This window comes from Emydura macquarii, unplaced genomic scaffold (genome assembly GCF_026122565.2).
Source record: "Emydura macquarii macquarii isolate MOO-44397 ecotype Brisbane River unplaced genomic scaffold, CSIRO-AGI_Emac_v2 contig_1477, whole genome shotgun sequence".
Lineage (NCBI taxonomy): Eukaryota > Metazoa > Chordata > Testudines > Chelidae > Emydura > Emydura macquarii.
Window position 1 is genome coordinate 16,731,295 of NW_027131614.1, and position 19,562 is coordinate 16,750,856.

Sequence of the window (19,562 nt, forward strand, 5' to 3'; positions counted from 1 at the left end):
GAAGTATAAGTTTGATACCAAGTGCCTTTTAAAGCACTCATATCCTCAGTAGCTGCAACTAATTACGGTTTAAAAATATATGCTGTCTTGAACTAAGACTACTCTTCTAACTCAATGACAATACACTCAACTGCAAAGCTCAGGACACAGAATCTGATCCCACAAACAGCTTCCCTGCATAATGAAAGTGTTGATGTTCTTTGGGGAGATATTCAATAGCCTTCAACTGTGTTGAAAGCTACAGAACTATTTACTATAGTAAAAGTCAGAATATACTATATATGACATCATGTCTATAGTTTAGGCACTCAGATTTTCCAGAGTATGAAGTTTTTGCAATAGATGTCAGATTAAGAAAAAAACTAAGAAAAAGTTAACTAGAAGCAGCAGATGATGCAATTAAACAGAAAAAACTCCTGCAGGTTTCCCCTTAAGTGAAAAACTTGGCAATGAACAAAAAACCTGACAACCAAATTTGCTACTGTAATATAAAGGCAACAGTTTAAATGACCACAAATTTCACAAAATGCTTTATCATTGAGAAAAGATTCTAAAAACTCATTCTTGATCAGCAATCTTGCCAATTTTTCCTTAATACAAGAAGAAAAGTGTTCTCTTTTGAAGCTATCACCACTATTAAATATATTACAAGAGAATGACATCCGTGTTCTCCAAAAACCTCAAAGAAAGAATTTGTAGGGAGACAGCAAGCGGCAAATTACATTTCCATATCCCAATGAGAGTTTGGCCTAAATCTCTAGTTTGTTAGGTTTCCTGACTAGCGCCTTCTCTCATGGATGGATTTGCCTTACTCTGTGAAATACTGCCTACTGTAGATAATGCCATTTCACTTGAGAAGTGAACAGGTATCAAACATATCACTCACCCCCACAGCAGAATTGGACTGATCACAGTAGCAAGTGGGTAGCTCAGCTTCAGGAGTCCTTGACTTGCTGAATGACCCTGATGAAATTCCAGGCATGCAACTGCAACTATGGACATAACTTGAGACACCTCTAGTTGCTTTCTCTCTATTAGTTTAGTGCCTGCCTCAAGGAAATGCACCCTCTCCAAAAATTCTATGTCCACTTCCACTATTCTACCTTAAATGCCTAGCACAGACAAGTGGCTTTTCTGATCTGTGAAACCTCACATTAACCTTTTTCATGTAAACAAATTCTTCTCAGAACTGAGATGGAAGCAATTCATTTAATCTGGTACTTTACCAAACACTCTTCCAGTACCCAGCCTTTCTAAAAACTCTTAGCACTGAATAACTGTCTCCCTCTCTCTAGCCTACTTTCTAAGAGAAGCTCTTGAAAAACAGCCTTCTCAATCTTCAGGCATGTTAGCAGGTTTTTAATCTAATCAAGTAAAAAAAAAAAGCCAATGCAAAAAAAATTTTTTTTCCCCTGTTTCTGACTTTTTCTCTTATCTCCTTAACCGCAATGCAGCCTTCAACACCTGACTCCAGGCCAACCCTGCTCTCCCAAACTCGATGCGATGATATTGTATAGTTCTGCTTCTATTTAACAAACCATTCTTTCCAATGGTATTTCCATTTCAGTGACAAGACTACTTCTGTACGGAATGCCACAGCATTCAAATCTTTGTCTTATTCTTATTTCTATGTAACTTTTCTAAAATGTTTTTCTTTTGGGGGTCGGAGCGTCACGGGGGGGAAGAGGAGTTTGTACACTTTTCTTGTTAAGTAGAGCTCTAACAGCAGCAGTCTGAAACACATGAATTTCTTTTAAATGTCACTTCCTCTTCTGAGAAAGCAGTAGAACTTAAGAATCCAATAAGTATGATTCCTCTATACAGAAGAAAGGGATAGCCCCGTAAATCAAGAAAAAGGGGAGGAAGGCATGAAGGAACCACAAACAAATCTGCTTATCTGTCTCCCCAACAGAGACAGGAAGGCTGAACCAAACAGTGAGAGAAAAGCCAGTCTTCCCCCTCTCTCTAGCAGCCAGGTGAGCTCAAAAATATAGCAGCCACTTAGAAGCAAAGCTGACATGAAAGAGTAGTTATCCAGCACACCTCTCCCAGACTTGTTAAGTCTCCTGAGCTGGTGAGGTGCTCCTGTTTTTAGCTACTTCTAAATTGCTCCTTCTTAGGAGCTTAAATCAAGTGATTTAGAGAGATGATGAGAGACTAAGGCTGAATCTCTATGCTCAGGCCTGCTTGAGGCAGGATCTGGACTCTAGACATACAGGAGCCTGTGAGCAGTAACCAGAAATCAGCAGCCAGAGCCAGAGGTCCCATAACCAGGGTGTAAGGGGCAAAGAGTAACCAGAGACAGCCACCCAGCCAGGAGCTAGCAACACAACCAATCTCCCAGCTGATGACAGAAAGCAGATATCCTTCTTCTAACCCAGGACAAGAAGCAACCCACACCAGGGGCTAGCAAGCCTTCATCACTCTGGGATATGAAAAAACTAGGGGCAGAGCCCTCTTGGTAACCACAAGATTTACCTAGATATAAACCCAAAGACAGCTATGAGCTCAGCACTTCCTATGTTCCTAAAGCTTGTTCTATGCTAGCTTTGTTAGTAATTCTGCTAATCAGTATATTTGCTATGATATATGTAAATAAGGCAATACATATTACAGAATACAAAAGTTAGCATATTAAGTCATTTCTCCAAGATCTCCAGATTTCTGAATTTTCAACCTTAACAGGTATGTTCTCCTATCCCCACAAGTTTGAGGGTTTCAGCAAGATATGGGAAGGGGTGCTACAGACGGGAGCTATAAACTAGAGCACAGCCCTTAGAGCCCAGTAATCCACCTCATCTATTTAGGATTTTACACCACACCCCATCACCAGAATATCTGAACAACTCTTACCCTCATCATGCCGTCCCATCCCTCCACCCCCAATCTTTTGAGTCTACCTCTAGTAAGTGTTTGATAGTTTTCAATTTAGCTGTCTCCTGATCATCTTAATTTCACCTTTATGCTGACACTAAACCACCTCCCTCAACAACTTCAAATGACTCCTCTCTCTACCAAGTCAACTGTAGCTTTGTGCCACAACTTCCATCAGACAGATGGATTAACAAGTCTTTCCTGGTCAGAAAGAACAAATTATCCTCAGCTCAGATCTTCAACTTGCTGCAACGATGAAGAGTGAAGGTATTCTTGACCTTGAATTCCTTTCCTCTCCCAGAGAGAGAGAGAGAGATTGCAGGTTTACACTAGCACTCTCCCGCATGTATTGCATAGTCTCAGCTCTACCGCTGATGAAATTCTTAATATCTTTATTTCCTTTTTCCACTGACCATCATACCTGCTCCATGACCTCCTCAAGTCCCAGTTCTTTAGGCTCCAGCTTTTGCAGGATACCACTTCCTGCATTATCTCTTACAAAGTATGTCTACAGGCTCCTCAACACATAGAAGTCAGCCCAATTCCTGTACAAATCCACTGGCCCCCTATTTCAAGATTCAGGACTTCAGCCCCTTATCTGCATTATCTGTCAGAGAGTCTTTCTTCCTCTAACTTCCAGTACTTCTCCAGAAAAACTTCAACTGTCTGTGCAAGTACTTCTTCCTTGTACCTCCCGTCACAGGGAACAGCTTTCCTGTATTAACAATTATTTCATATATTATCTCATATGTATACATTTTTCCCTTGCCTCTTAACTTTTCTAATCCACTATTTTAACTCTACAGAATTATAGGATAGAGTTTTCACGGAACGTACAAAATGAAATGCAAAACTAAGATATTGAAAACACTATCTTATTTCAAAGATGCATGAATAATCCTGGCTACAACTTTTAAAATACATTAAGTAATCAAGTTGAGCCATTCTAACACTTTAGAGGTAAATACCACATTTCCACTCTTTGGGTCAGTGTTTGGATTCTAATCTTTGACCTCAGTGGGCTTTAGATCAGGCCCTTTGCTTCTTTGCACTCTGCTCAAAAGCTCCCTTACATTTTAGGCATAAAGTGAGATTATTAGGAGTTGAGGTGCTTGATTATTTTTGCAACAAATTTTCATTATCTGACCCTTGCAAAAATAGCAACACCAACAAGCAAACAAAGCAGCATAAACTGGGAGAAGGATTGACAAAGGACTTTTGAATGAAAATGTGAGAGGAGGGGTTCAGTCTTGAGAGAAAACACAAGGGAGGTATTACCGGTACATTTTTAAAGGATAGCTGTGTTAAAATTGATAAGAGTTCTGATTTCTAGCTATAGCAAAGTTACACTCCACTTCATAAAACATTTAGTTTTAATAGGAGTGGAATACTAAGATTTTTTTTAAAAAAACTGTAAACTTTTAATTGTCCACAAAAAAAAATCCCCAAAATCTGCACAGTTTATTGCAAAATCTGATTGCTAGAGCAAGATTTAATAGACAACTACCTGTTGAAATCACGAGATCACAATTATTTACAATGTATAGCTTAAAAAGTAACAACATTATTACAGACTAGAAGGTTTTTAAAAGTTATTCAGCTGCTTTCCTCCAGAAAGCTGGTTATTCACAAGAAGGTAACTTTTAATCATAGTAAACACAGCGAGCCCATATTTCAATGAACTCTGAACAACATAACCTCTAGGATCAAGATTATATATGGTGAAACTTAATTTTCCCTCACAGAGCCATTAGGAAGAAGGCAGACATTTTGGCTGCACTGACTTTTTCCAGACAATTGATTCGTGAAGTTATTTATTCCCCACCATTCCCCTCAAGGCCCTCTGGTTACAGCAATTGTCTCTATGTCAGAGGAAGGTTGGATACAGCTCTCTCCAAAGCCAGGCAATACCACACCCAAAATAGCTACAGGGGTCACTACAACACAAAATGCTCCCTAGTTCATGCCAGCAGGGGTTTGTGGTCAGCTCCCAAATGCCAATCAACTTTCAAACTAGAGAGTTGAACCACTAATCTGAACTATTATTTAATAATTAGTGGTCTTTTTTATTTTTAAATTAAGATGTATCCATAGAAGTTTCACTGCCATCAGTTTGTGTTTCCAAGTTTTAAGAAAAGCACACTAATATAAACATGGAGAAGGAAAAGCATAAACACTATGGAATAGAAACAGCTATGGAATAGTATGTATGAAATTAAAAAGATCAAAATCTTAGGGATAATTAGTTCCTACCCAGTTTTTTCTAGGTGCATGTTTACAGCTTTAAAAACAAAAAACCAAAACAAATCACATTGTTGGAAGCTAGGAACTAATCAGCTGCTGTGTTTTTAAGAACATCCTCAAGAGCTTTGTTATATTGAGACCCTTGGAATGTATTCTCTATGTCACAGAATGTTGCTTATTGAATGGAATGATTATTTAGAAAACAGTGGAGAATAAAGGCATTTCAGTTTGTAACCATGTAATAATATATTTACATTGAATAAAATAAGAGTCACAGAAAGTTAGATTATATGGATGGAAACAAAACAAAATTAAGGACTCCTTTATTCAAGTTTTAGCACCTTGCAAGAAGCTTTCTAAACACATATATATCCTGTAACTGATACGAAATTATCTCTCTGCAACAAAGGATCCTAAAACCAGATCAGTTCACCTTAGAATAAATTTTTCTCCTTATCTTAACTATTATAGCATTCCAGCAACAGTAATCTTATAATTTAGATCTGTGCTAAAATGTATTAGCAAGTCTTTATAGCAAGTGGCCTATTTATGGGAATATGGCTGGTTGGGAAATAAGGGAGGAGATTCATGAAGGAAGTTGGAATCTGCCAGATGGGACTAGGTAGTTGCAGCAGATTGCCCCTTCAGAGAACAGATCAAAAATGGAAATTAAAGTCTTGTCTACACAAGAGAGTTTTACTAAAGTCAGTTTAGTACAGTTTTCATATTGTAGACAAGGCCTAAGCCACAAGAGTAGAAAGGGTGCTGTTTCATCTATGTTCCCTGTGGGTATCACTAAACCATTACCAAATCCAGAACAATTGGTGATCTATCCATAGGAACATCTTAGGGGAGGGATTACAAGCCAGAAATGAAGTTTATTTGTAGAGACAGGGCAAACTTGCTGTGCAACTGCCCCACATCACCAGCCCCAACTTGATTCAGAAAGCCTCACTTGTTAACACTAAATTCACCCATTCAAACATTCAGCAGATTTTAAAAGCCTTCCATCTGAAAATTAATTGACAGATATACTGCCTACAGGAAATGAGGGATAAAGATTAGGTACAGAATTAAAGGCACTTCCCCATCTTTCAGGCCCCTTCTTTCCTTCTCACTCACACTGCTTCAACACATCACATCAGAATTAAGATAGAAATAGCCAATATCAGACAATATGATCATGCCAACCCAAAGAGTCACAGTGAAAGATTTAGAAGATTCTATTCAAATAGTACTACAAATAATTATTTTTTTATTAAAGCTTTTCCCCTTTACAGATACACTAAAATAATCAGTTTTTTCTGCTATTCTCTCTCCTTATACTTAAGACTGTCTTTAGATAAGGGCCTAGGTCATTTCCTGTCTGAACAGCTAAAGTTTAGGGTCTTCTTTGTAGTAAGATACTTTGCAATTGTACAGAGCTTTTCTTCTGGCACTTCACACTTTTTTTTTTTTTTTTTTAAAGTGTAACATCTTCAGTCAAATCAAAACTGACCTATACAAAATTCCTGCATGGTGGTAGATAGCTTCAGATATTTTCAAGCCAATATGAAATAGCTAAAAATCAAAAGTTAAAATAAAATCTTTCTAAGGCACCATAAGTGAAAATATTTAGATAATTTATAATTTTTAATATATGATCATCATAGATCAAGGTTGTACATCTTTTAAAACTTTTAGATTGAAAACAGCACATACCAACTTTGGAAAAGTTAGTGTGTGTGTTATAACCCTTCAATATTTTATAAAATAGTTGCACTATACAGTTTGCACATACAGTAGAAAAACATTAGTCATCTTTTAAAGCTAATTTTACATATCCATATAGTAATTAGCATTTCAATGGAAGTCACTAAAATTATACCGAAGTTTAAGCCCCCTATTTGTATACATTTTTTCTGCTTTCAGTAAGCAGGATTTCAAGTCTCGCTATAAATTAATATTTCTGAGATACCATTCCCTTACATATTAACATTTTAAAAGATAATTAACATGCCTTCCAAATTTTTACTCACTTTCACAAAAACTTTAACAGCCAGACAGATAGTAAAAATTGTGCATGTATTCTAAATTAAGAGTAATGAAGATATTTCACTGTTTAAACCAATTAATCTGAATGTTAAAAAAACTAAAAGGCATACCATTACAGTATTAAACATCTAATGAGAAGCTTGGTCAAGTGTGTTTATCCAACTGGTAGCAATGCAACTTTAACACTGATTTAAGGGTTCAACAGTATATTATATAGTTTAGAACACAATATCTCTGGGGAATGTCTTTTTTTTTTTTAATAGAGTGTTTGAAAGGTTTAAAGGGACTAAAAACAAGCACCTAAAATAAAGTTAAGTGTTAACCAGGACAGATCTTATGACAGTTTGTGGCGTTATCCATTTCTTTAAACCAAAACAAACCTATTGTTTTTTTTTTTTTCCAAAACTAGTGTTTGAAATGTCAGATAATAGAATTCTCAGAAAAAGTAACTTGTCATCTCCAAGAAGATGTGGTATGATTTGTCTGAGAAAAGTTAAACTACATAGTATCAAACATATCCAGCATCTTTATGCCACATAAATAACAATCAAAGGAAAACAAGTAACATTCCCACTTCATCCTCTCAGCTAGAGATACAAATGTTAAGAATGTCAACATTGCTCCAATCACCTGTTACAAACCTCAGAAACAAATGGTTAATTTCCCAATGCAATGCAGGTTATTTAGAATGAACTACTGCCATTGTTTAAACAGAGCAATTCTCTCTCTTAAAATAAGCCCCATCTAGCTGTCTCATCATAGTTAAGTTCTTCAGCTATCCTGTTCAGCATGTATTATGGAAGAGCAAAATTATTTTTCTGAAAGGAAATTTTTTTGAAAACTTTAGATGAAGAAACTACAGAGCTTAGAAGTTCCTCTGTGCTGTGCTTAACGACGTAAAGGAGAGTCCTGCAACGTGCCCCACGCATCCAGCTACATTTAGCTTTCAGCCTTTTTATTATCATTGTCAATGAATGGGCCCCAGTCAAATTAAAGCTGCCATTTTAGGTTAAAGACTGGAGAGTCTCTGTTGTGCAACAGCAAGACAAAAACACTCCAAGCGACAGATGCAGCATTCTCATTGGAAAATGATGGATTTCAACTTTTATAAAAAAAAATTACTGGTCATGCTTTTAATATGAATTATATATTGATACTCACACATTACCGCAAACTAACGGGATTTATAATTGGGATAAATCAGCTACCCATGCTGCTAAGGTCATAGTCATTAAGATTTTTTGCCGTCATTAGAATGGATGATCTGTGAGGAAATGAACAGAAACATTTTTTGTTCAACTTGTTTCTTTGTATCTCCCTTAGTCCCATATACCACGAGTGAAAATGACAAACAGTTCCCTGAAAGCCATCTTTTAGTACAAACATCGTTCAGATTCTGCTCTGATGAAAGTAAAATCGAGGCTCTCATATACACAGAAAAACTTACTGCGTTGAGAGGGTTTTTCTGATATTCCCCAAACCAAAATCCACGAGAGCAAGTAAGTGAAAAAGCGTCTCACGAACGAAAAATCTCGCCTAAATGTAGTCAGAAGGCACATTCAGTAGCTTTCCAAACGAAAACAAAGGTAGAAAGTGGGGCAAGTACGTGGAGAGTTGTGTGGTATACCTAACAATCTCTTAGTAATTCAAAGGGAACTCCCCGTGCATTGCTACTTTTCTTTTGTCCATTGTCCGTTTTAAAAACAAGTTTAAACCAAGGCGTGAGCGGAGTGTAAAAGTGATCTAAAGAAACCCGTCCGATTTACAGCATGTGCACTAAAGTGACCCCCTTACTCCGAACCGAGTGCCCCCTAAAATAACACAGCCAGCAGTTTGGGGGGGTACCCCGCAGCGTGGGAGGGTGTCCCCTTATGTAATGCTATCAGGATAAATGAATGCAACGTAATGATGGCTGCTCATTGCCTGCAGCTCCTTCTCCCTGAGTCTCACCAACAACCTTCCCTCCACCACACCTCCCCCCCCCCCCCCCCCGGTGTCCGCTTCCCACTTCCACCAGCCCCCATTCAGTACCCAACCCCGCAGCCCGCAACAACAAACCCAGCCCTCAGCAGAACAGGGAAAGCCACAGAGAGAATCGCCTGCCTGCCCCATTTTCCTGTGTGAATCAAACACAAACAACCCCCCCCCTTCCCTGACCGCTTGGCCTCAAACCACCTTTTCCGCTCACCCACAAAATGGCCTTGATTTCAGGGGGAGCAGCCTCAGCTCGTGCGCGCCCTGCCCAGCGCCCCGCTCCCGACCCAGCCTGGGCAGGGGGGCCAGGGGAGGAAGGGGAGCGGAGTTGGCTGGTTCGCAAGGTTAAGTCTCTATTATGCAGGCGCCGCCAGCACCAGTCCAGCTCGCGTTAGGTAGTGTCTCTCCCACCCCCACCCCCTTCTCTTTCTTCTCCGGCTGTTGGAAGCACCCGGGAGCCCCCCTCGCCTGCCTGCCGGCCGGCCTCCCTCCCCCGGTCCCCTGCATGCGACTCTCCCACCCCCTTCCCCTCCCCAGCAGAGACCCCCCAGCGGCACCTCGTGTTCGCCCCACTCCCGGCCTCCCCGGGGGGGATCGCCCCCCCCCCCCGCGCACCGGCTCCACGTGCCCGCGCCGAGCCCCGGGGACCGAGGGAGGGGGGGTGGGGGAGCCTCCCTCACTTTGTTAGCGCTTGTTGTGCTGCCGGCGCTGGGAGCAGTCAGCGTGGTCAGCGGAGGCGGCGCTCCCCGGAGGGAGCCGCTCTCCAGTCCCGGCGGCTCGGCCCCTCCGCCGCGCTCGCTCGCTCCCGCCGCGGCGCAGTTTTACCCAACTTTTCCCCGGTTTCCAGCGCCCTCCAAACTTGCGGAGCAGGCGGGCGGGGAGAGCGCGGGGGCCCCGCTCCGCCCCCACCCCTTCCCCTTTCCCCCGGGCAGCCGGAGCACAACAAAAAGCCCTTTGCCCGCGGGGCAGCGCCCCAGCGAGACCGCGCGGCCCCACGCGGGGAGGGGCGCTGACACCCTCGCGCCCCGGGAGGCAGGGACCTGCCGCGACTCTTCCCCGCACCCCCCACGCCGCCACCGGCCCCTGGGCCGGCAGCTCCCGCCCGCCCGCTCTCCCTCCCTCCCTCCGTGCCCGCGGCGCGGGGTCACTCACCGGGTCAGCGCGGGGCTGGCTGGGCTCCGGTGTCCCCCGCTCGCTCCCTCGCTGCCCGCTGCCGAGGGGCCGGGGAGGAGGAGGGGACACGCTCCGGAGTTGGTGCCGCTGCCCGAGGCTGCGGCGGGGCTCGCACGCCCGGCGGAGTTGCTCCCGGGCGCCGGGGCCGGGGTGGTGGTGGTGGGGGGGGGCGGGGGTGGAGGTCGGTCCCTGTCCGGGGTCAGCGCGGGTCTGGGGCCGTGTCGGGCTCTCCGCCGGGTCCCGGCTCCGCTCCGCTCCTTTGTGTAATTTTCACTCGATTCAAGTTTAATCCGATAGTTCCCGAGCGCGAGCGCGTCCGCAGGAGCCGAGCGAGACACACACACACACACCAGCCAGGCAGGCTGAGGCGGCTGCCGCTGCGCTGTGCTGAGCTGTGCTGCTGCTGCTGCTGCTACCGCCCCCCTCCCGCAGCCACAGGCGCGCCCCCGACACCGCCCCCTCCCCGGGGGCGAGCGCGCCCGCACGCCCCGCCCACGCTCTATACGTCACCGCCCCAGCCTGGCATAATATATGCAAGAATCCAGCCCTGCTTGGGGGTGGGGGCGAGAGGAGGAGAGAGGGGTCACTAACCTTCCCCCCCTCCCTTCCCCCCCCCGTGCCCCGCCAGGGGCTCCTCCCCCTGCTCTCCGCGCCGGGCAGAGCCGGCTGCTGCTGCTGCTGCTGCTGAGAGGACTAGGAAGCTGCTGGCCAGCGGCGGGGGCTGAGGCGCTGCCCAGGCGCAGGGGACCCTGAGCCCACTCCCAGCTCCCCCCACGCAGCCAGCAGCGAGCCGCCCGGCGGGGGGGTGTACGGCGGGGGGACTCGAGCCCCATCGCAGGGTCCGTACCCGGCCACGCGCACGGACCCCCCCCCCCCGCCGCCTCTCCTCAGCGCCTGGGACCGGCGGCACCCCCGGCACCCTAGGCTGCCGCCCGCCCTCCCTCCCTCGCGCACCCGGCTGTCTCGCTCTCCAGCTCTGCGTGGCCCCGCGAGACACCCACCCACCCAGGGAAGAGTCCCGGAAAGTACTGGCCGGCGCTGGCAGCTCCTCGCCGCTGCCAACTTCCCAGCCGCTGCAAAGCGAAACTCCTCCGGAGAGACTTTATGCCACGGAGCCCTCATGGTCCAGTGAGCCCCTCGCGCCGCTGCCCGCTGCTTGCTTCCCTTTCTCGACTCGCTCTTCCTGGCCACATCCCCCGTCCCAGGGAGACAAGCTCGCTTCGCAGCTCCACTAGGATTTCACGGCTCCATCCACGAGTAGCAGTAAGATTGGTAGATCTGTCCCCCTTCCATGAGAGGGTCTCGTGAAAAGTAGGGAAAGGTGGCTTGAAACATACCAGAGTTAGGGCAGTTCCACGGTGCAGATGAACATGTGAAAATGCTGTTATATCTACAGGCTCCTAGTCAAGTCCCTTTATTTGTGGTGACACCCCCTCCCCCAGTTTTCCAAAATCAAGCCACCCTCCAAGACTTGTGTGTTAATGTTTTATTTTGGTACTAGGCTGATGATGATTAAGGCTCTGTAGAGGCCAGTTTCCTATTAATAAATTCACATTCATCATACAAACTGAAATATCAAAATATTTTCATTTGATAAGTAAATTCCCCCCCACCCCCATGAGTGCCCCACTGGGCTATTTAACATTCACTTAGGTTATTCTTTCCTGAATTGCACGGAAAGTGTAAACTATTGTACAGATTATATATGAGTGACTTTTAAAAGTGATGTGTTTAGCAAGTTAAATAAGTTTTAAACATATTTGGTCTTGTGGCTGGGAGAATAAGAAAATAATGAGGAACCCTCTCCTCTCTGACCCTACCAACCCAGCTATTTTTAACTGATGGCCTTCTATGGCCAGCATCATCCTCTTTCATGGTAAAAACTGAGAGGGGGGTGGGGACAGTCTGGAAGATGAAATCTTCATGAGAATCCATTCACACAGTTCTCCCACACAATATGGCCCTAAGTCAGGTGGATCCATGGGAACCCCAGTGCCTCTGCACTGGCTGTGGCCTCCAGTGGCTCCTCTCAGTTCTTTGGCAGAGCACCTCCATGGGTTGTGTGATCAAGGACTCCTTTTGGCTGCAGCAGCCTCCAGGACTAAGGTAGGAGCAGCTCTGTGGTAAAAATAATGCTGTTTCAGACTCTTCTGGGAAAAAGCTGCAAAACTATGGAAGACAATGGGCATCCTCCTCAGGCCTATCCAGTCTTCACCCTCTTCCTGTGTGAATGCTGCATTTATGGAACAACTTTCACAGAGTCCCAGGAAAGTGAAGAGACAATCTGACTCCACTCCTTTTGATGCCCATGTTGAGGATCATCTGTGTGTGTGGACTCTAGGTCCCTGGATTTCAATTGAGACTTCTGTTTGAAAGCTGGTGGCATCAGTTGTGTTTATGGTGGTCTTCCATAGATTTAAAAAGATCATCAGCTTGTCTCTTTGTCTTTTTAAAAATAAGTTTGAAGTAGTTTCTGGTACCACACATGCCCCAAGTATCTCTGCTGATTTTTGTAGCTTTCTAATCACCTTTTTCTATTTTTAACCTGTATTTTTCACTCCTGTTGTTATGTGAAAGAGCCTTGCAAACAGAGATCACTAACTTAGTAATTGCTCATGCAAGAGGAAACTGAAACTGGTTACACAATGTTGTCAAAGACACAAACTAAACAAACAAAAGAGAGAAAGGGAATTATTCACCTGTAATTCTACTTCTCTGAAGGTATTGTTTGACTAGCTTCCTGCTCTTGGGTCCCAGCTCAGTAACAGGAATCAGGCCAGAACTCAACTAACTTTTAAAGATTTTGTGCCATCTAAGACACAAGAAGGTGAAATTCATTCTGATACTAACAGCCAGAGAGCCTCGTGCTCCCCTAAAACATTCCCTTTCAGTTTCTTGATGAGCAGAGTTCAGAGTTCTAACTGTAACTGACTATATATATAATCTTAAAAGCTTAAGAAGACTCTCCAAAATCCCATATATTCTCCAACATTAAAGGAAACAAACTGTTCAATGCACTTTTATAAAACCTGGAGACTCATGGCAACTTCCCAATCTTCATCCACAACAGGAAGTGGAAGAGTTAGGAGAAATAATTAACAGGTTTTAAAATCAAAGGCAGGACCTTATGGTCCTCAAATGGGATACAATAACAGTTGTAGTGAAAGGTAATACAGATTCAGAAGATGTATTAGTATGTAGGTGTTACAACCTTGGAGAAAAGGATATCTAGTGGGTGAGTGTGCCAACAAAACCCAAGTGAATTCCTACATTTTTGCCAGACTGGTACCCTTCAAGAAAAAGGGATAGTTTGCAAACAATTTATCAGATGCATAATAAGTAGACAGCCATAATAACTCTTTTAGAGAAGTTAATGTAATTTCCAAAATAAAACTGTTAAGATAATTTAATTGTTGTGTTAAAGCTTTAGTGTTATATCACTTGAATGACTTACCATCACTTGAAAATACAAAGGAAAGTTTGAGTTATTTAGACTTTGATGAACTAGCACCTGTTTTACAAGGCAGATTTAGTGAAATGTGATATTCAGGTCTAGGTACTGTCACTTCAAAGAGAGGCAGGGTGCAACTTTACAACACTGATGTGTACACCAAAAATCATCTGTGCAATATCAGGCCTTAAACTACAAGGTCTTACTGGTCTATGTCTCATTTCATACAAGAGTTCATAAATACTCTGAGAACCTTGAGTGTTCAAGAACTATCAACGCAAAGAACACTGTGGGACTGTAAGGAGATACCTCTACCTAAAGAAGCTACAAATGCAAGCACATCTGCTTCTTCATGCCCCAAGGACTGCAAGGAGCCACATTTGGAGATTTCAGAAGACACGACCTACCTTAAGTTCCATGACTTCAAGATGTCCTTAAAGGGCTGCACGGGATGTTCAGCACAGATATTCCAAACCTTGACATCTTCTTGACTCAAAGCATCTCTCACTCTACCAGAAGAGATTTAAAGGGTGCATCTATTTGGATCATGACTCAGTAGCCATGTGCTTTTGAAGCACTCCAGGATCGCATATGGTTTGGACTTAGAAGACCGTCATTTGGAAGATATAGGAGATCTCATTTTCTCCAGTAAACTGTGGTTAGTGAAGGAAACAAAATTGTTTTGATGCACCAAGTGAAGGCACCAAAGCAAACAACTTTGATGAGGAATCAACATTTCATGATAGATTCCAGGACAATGGAAGCACAGTCGGGATGAGGCTAGAGAGGTGTTGAAGCTTTCCTTCTAAGATTTCTGTTATACTAATCTTAAACAACTCACAGAACAGTATGACAAACCTGGAGGTAGAGTTTGATCCCTTCCAGGATCAAACGCAGGGACAATTTACTCAAAACAAAATCCTTGGAGTGCATCCGATTAATCTGTGATTCCAAAAACAAGGCTAACCTCGACATCCAGCTTATCTATAAAGTCCCAGATACCAAAGGCTTTTGAGTGGAGTTGATAGAAATGCTGTCTGACACAGTAGTTAAAGTGCACAAGACTCACCATCTTGGGAGATGAAGATGCTGTGTCTGATATGATAGACCCAAACTGCCTACCTCAACTCTCCATCTTAGGTTTTTCACAGGTAATCCCCAGACAAACAAGCTTTGGACTGAATCCTCAGGCTGAAAATGGACATAAAGCAAAAAACCCCCCAGTCCTGGTCAGACCACTTCCTACTTCTGAAGGAAAAAAGAATTCTGTCAAAAGAGGAAAATGATCGTCATGGTCCACCCCAAAACTCTTGGACTCTGCCAAATTCTAAAATTTACAGAAAACTTTATCCAGCCAATAAGCCAAGGAATAAAAGAAATAGAAAGGCTCCCTGAATTCACTAACATTAAAGTGCCCCCTCCCATCTGGCCACTGACTTAGTTTCTTCAGCATTAATCACTTTATAGTATGCTTTAGGGTGGATGTTAGACTTATGAGCAGAGGCTAGACTTATGAGGAGAGGCTGAGGGAACTAGGTTTGTTTAGTCTGCAGAAGAGAAGAATGAGGGGAGATTTGATAGCAGCCTTTAACTACCTGAAAGGGGGTTCCAGGGAGGATGGGGCTAGGCTGTTCTCAGTGGTGGCAGATGACAGAACAAGGAGCAATGGTCTCAAACTGCAGTGGGGGAGATCTAGGTTGGACATTAGGAAAAAGTTTTTCACTAGGAGGGTGGTGAAACACTGGAATGGATTACCTAGGGAGGTGGTGGAATCTCCATCTTTAGAGGTTTTTAAGCTGCGGCTTGACAAAATCTTCGCTGGGATTATTTAACTGAGGTTAGTCCTGCTTTGAGCAGGGGGTTGGACTAGATGACCTCCTGAGGTCCTTTCCAACTCTATGATTCTTTGATAGATTCTTTCCAGTGCAGTTTCCTTCTTGCACACTTTTTCTGTCAAAAAATCATGACAATCTATCACTCACTTGTTATTGGCCTCACAAATGAGTGTTCAGCATTTAAGCAAGCTAACTGAGAAGTTAGCAAAAATTGGTCTCCAATTAGATGTCAGTATTCTAAAACCTTTCAGCTAAGTTTTAGGCCAGAGCATGGTACAGAGACTGCGCTTGAAGATCTGGTGGACGAAATCCTTTTGTCCATAGACAAGGGGAGTACATCCTGCTGTAATTCTCTGCAGCTTTTGATAATCAAATACTCTTGTCCTACTTCCAAAAAGCTGCAAGAGTAAACAGAAATGCCATGAAATGGCTTCATTCCTTCACCTCAGACTGAAGCCAGAGGATTATTATGAGCTGTTCCTGTGCCTCCAAAGTCCTAGTAGTCGAATCCCACAAGACTCAATCTTCTTCTCCACATCATTCAACCAGGGAAAGCAGGTGAGACAACACATGCTGAAGTGCCAATAGAACACAGCTGACACCAAGCTCTACATCTTCTTTACATCAAACAAACAGCTCCATTTCCAGCTTTCTGAAAACCTATTTGAAATCAGCAGCTAGAGAAAGAGCTTTCTAAATCTAAACCCCAGGCAAGGTTGAAAAGAAATTCTTAGGAAGATTACACTGGGGGAGAATTTTTTTTTTAAAGTTTGGTCAGGGATGCAACCATATGCTCTGGGTGTCCCAAAGCCTTTGAGTGCCAGGTGCTGGAACTGGAGGATGGATCACTTGATAATTCCCCGGTTCTGTTCATTCCCTATGAAGCACCTGGCATTTACCACTGTCAGAAGGCAGGATAATGGGCTAAATGGACCATTGGTCTGACCCAGTATGGCCATTCTTATGTTCTTATGAAGGGAAGCAAACTCTCATGGAAACTAAGGAGATGGGGAATTTTCTTCCCCTATGGGCAAATTATCCATAATTGCCCACTTCAGGGTTTCTGGTACTGATCACTGTTGGACACAGCATCTCACTGGTCTGATCAGGGATGACAATTCTTGTGTTTTTATAAAGAGTGAACAACATTGAAGAATCTATTTCCTCTACAACATCCCTGTCATGATGATCTTTGCTTTCAGGTCATTACATCAGTCTGCAGCTTTGGAGTCTTTTTGGACTCTACAATACCCAAACAGCCATGATTCCATCTGCTCAGTAGATTGCACTCCTCCCTGTTTGGCTCAGACCTAGCCATGGTGAACCACATATTTTTAATCTTCATGCTTGATCACTAAAATACATTATACTTAAAAATGAAGCCACATGTCCTGAAAGAGCTCCAAATGGTAAAAAATGCAATAGCTCATCTGCTTAGCAACACAGGTTGCCACAAGCAGATCAGCCTGGAGCTTTCCTCTCAGCTCCCTATTGAATACAAAGTTCAGTTCAAGTACTGTGCCCTGATATTCAAAGCCATCCATAGGAATGGAACTAACTACCTGAAAGGTCACTTCTGCCTCTGTGATCGTAACTTCTCTCAACAGTTATGTCCCACTGGAACAATAGAACTCTTGAGCAGCTGGAGAGGAGACACTCAATGTGGGAGACAGAACTTTCACAGGCGTAGGGATTTAGACTATGGAATTCATTCCCACAAGAGGTAAAACAGACCATGGACCACACCATACCAAAACTGAAAGCCAAACTCAGCTCTTTAACTCAGCTTTCCTTCAATAAAGACTTCAGACACAAAGAATAGACTAATCAAACTGTGTCTCATAGAGACTTGGAAAGTAAGAGAAATGTAGTGTTGTTGTGGTTTTCTATTTTAAAATACGTAAGAGGCACTCATGTTCTGTGCTCTTGGAGGCCATATAAGTACCTAGATGTATAGTGGTTACTTGTTAAAATAGCAGATTAAAAAAATAAAGTGTGATTTTAAATTGATAATGTTCTTATACATAGTTATAACCAAGAACACAGTGGCAGTGTAAACATTGCTATGCATGGATTAATAAAAAGTCATGCCCTCCAGAAATGTATATACATTCTTTAGCAAACGCTACTTTATGGGTCTGGGGAAAGTTCTTTTCCCTCACCAATGACATTCATTGCAAATAATCAAGTTCTGAACCCAAATCACAAACAAGAGAATTTCAATAATTAAGAAAATCATGGAATACATATTGTTAGCTAGCTAGTCAGGAAGAAACTTTTCTAATTTAGAAATTAAAACTAACTTTAACTGGATCACTTTCCCATGGTACCAGTACTTTCAAGTTAGGCACTATGTTTCTCAAAATTTCTAGAAGAACGGTTTTATATGGAAAACTAACTTTGGTCAATTAGGAAACAAAATAACTAATTTATAATTAATCTTTGCAGACAACTTTCCTACCCCCCAAAAAAGTCCACATATGGCACACTGGGAAAAGAATCTGAGTAGACAAACCCCAGAAGAATGAAGTTTGATCTGGAAAAGAGGACCAGCAGCCTTAGTCTGTAGTGCAATAAAATAAAATGTCTTTAAAATAATATTTTAATGGTACCTCATACAAGACAGGTTAGAGAAAGAGAGATTGAATGGGGATAAATGTTGGAGAAATTGTGGTGAATAGATTTTATGCATATATGGTAGACATGACCAGCCAACAGAGAGTAATGGGGTTCAAAAAAGAACTAGATAAGTGCATGGAGGATAGGTCCATCAATGGCTATTAGCCAGGATAGGCAGGGATTGCTGTTTGCCAAAGGCTGGGAATGGCCGACGTGATGGATCAATTGATGACTACCTGTTCTATTCATTCTCTCTGAAGCCCCTGGCATTGGCCACTGTCGGAAGACAGGATACTGGGCTAGATGGACCATTGGTCTGGCCTACTATGACTGTTCTTAAGTTCTAGAGTATTATGATGCAATCTGTAACCAAGTATCACAAATCATTAGATATTTATTACCAAATGATCCTTTGAAATTCTCAGTGGAAATGGTCACACAAAAAGAAATGAAGAATTAATCTCTAGTCTGCTAGTAGCTGCCAGGCTACTGATAGCCTTTCACTGGGAAAAGAAAAATGTCCAACTATAGAGGAATGGTTCAGCTATGTATATATGGGAGGTTGTTATAGAAAAATTATACGTCAATTACATATCAAGCAAAATAGAAGACATATAGATACATAGCTATTTGATTATCTTGTATTAAATACACAAAGTACATTCACCTACAAAAAAAAGTATATAACTGTCCAATTTTTAAAAATATTACTATGATAGAAATGCCGACTGTTAAACATGCATAATAACAGATATCACTCAGTTTAATAAAAATCACTAGAAATAACATGTCATTAGTGTTGTAATGATGCTCATTCTGTAATATGGTAATACACTCTTAAATAGAGAAATCTGATGTCTATATTCCTGTATGTCTCTTTAAACAAAATCCACTGTTGGGATGGTTATTATTTTGTTTCTGATATTTGCATAGCAAGGATAAGTAAATCTGTTAATACTTCCTAAATAAACAGTTAAAACCCCCTTAGTTTTCTTAATTACCTTTTTTTTTTTTTTTTTTATCTATAGCTCTTCTTGATTAGTGGCTACTGAAACTATTATTTTAGAAATATAGTATGAATTTTTCATCTTAAGCATATTAGCATTAATAGTTTTCAGTGTATTTTAATCATGTTCATAAAAGTATGTATTACTAGAAAGATACATTTTCTTGCGGTAGAAGTCTTGAATGTGGCTGGCTCTTCCCAGGCAAAGTGAAAGCCATCAAGTAATGATAGAGATGATATAGGAGGGTGAAATATTTTTCTTTGCCCTTGTTATTCAGGGCTACTATTGTTGTTTTCTTATTGAACCATAGTCTACTTCATCCCTAATTTATACAATTCTGTTGTATACAGG

The 19,562-nt window shown here is 42.4% G+C and overlaps 1 protein-coding gene across 1 annotated transcript in view; it reads right to left on the minus strand.

The window, feature by feature from the left end:
• The window catches only part of CHD7 (chromodomain helicase DNA binding protein 7), a 204,508-nt gene extending 193,815 nt beyond the window's left edge, over positions 1-10,693 (minus strand). Inside the window, exon 1 of the mRNA XM_067553721.1 lies at positions 10,279-10,693. The gene's annotated coding sequence lies outside the window, so the exon portion shown is untranslated. The remainder of the gene's footprint in view (positions 1-10,278) is intronic.
• Between the last annotated feature and the right edge of the window lie 8,869 nt (positions 10,694-19,562).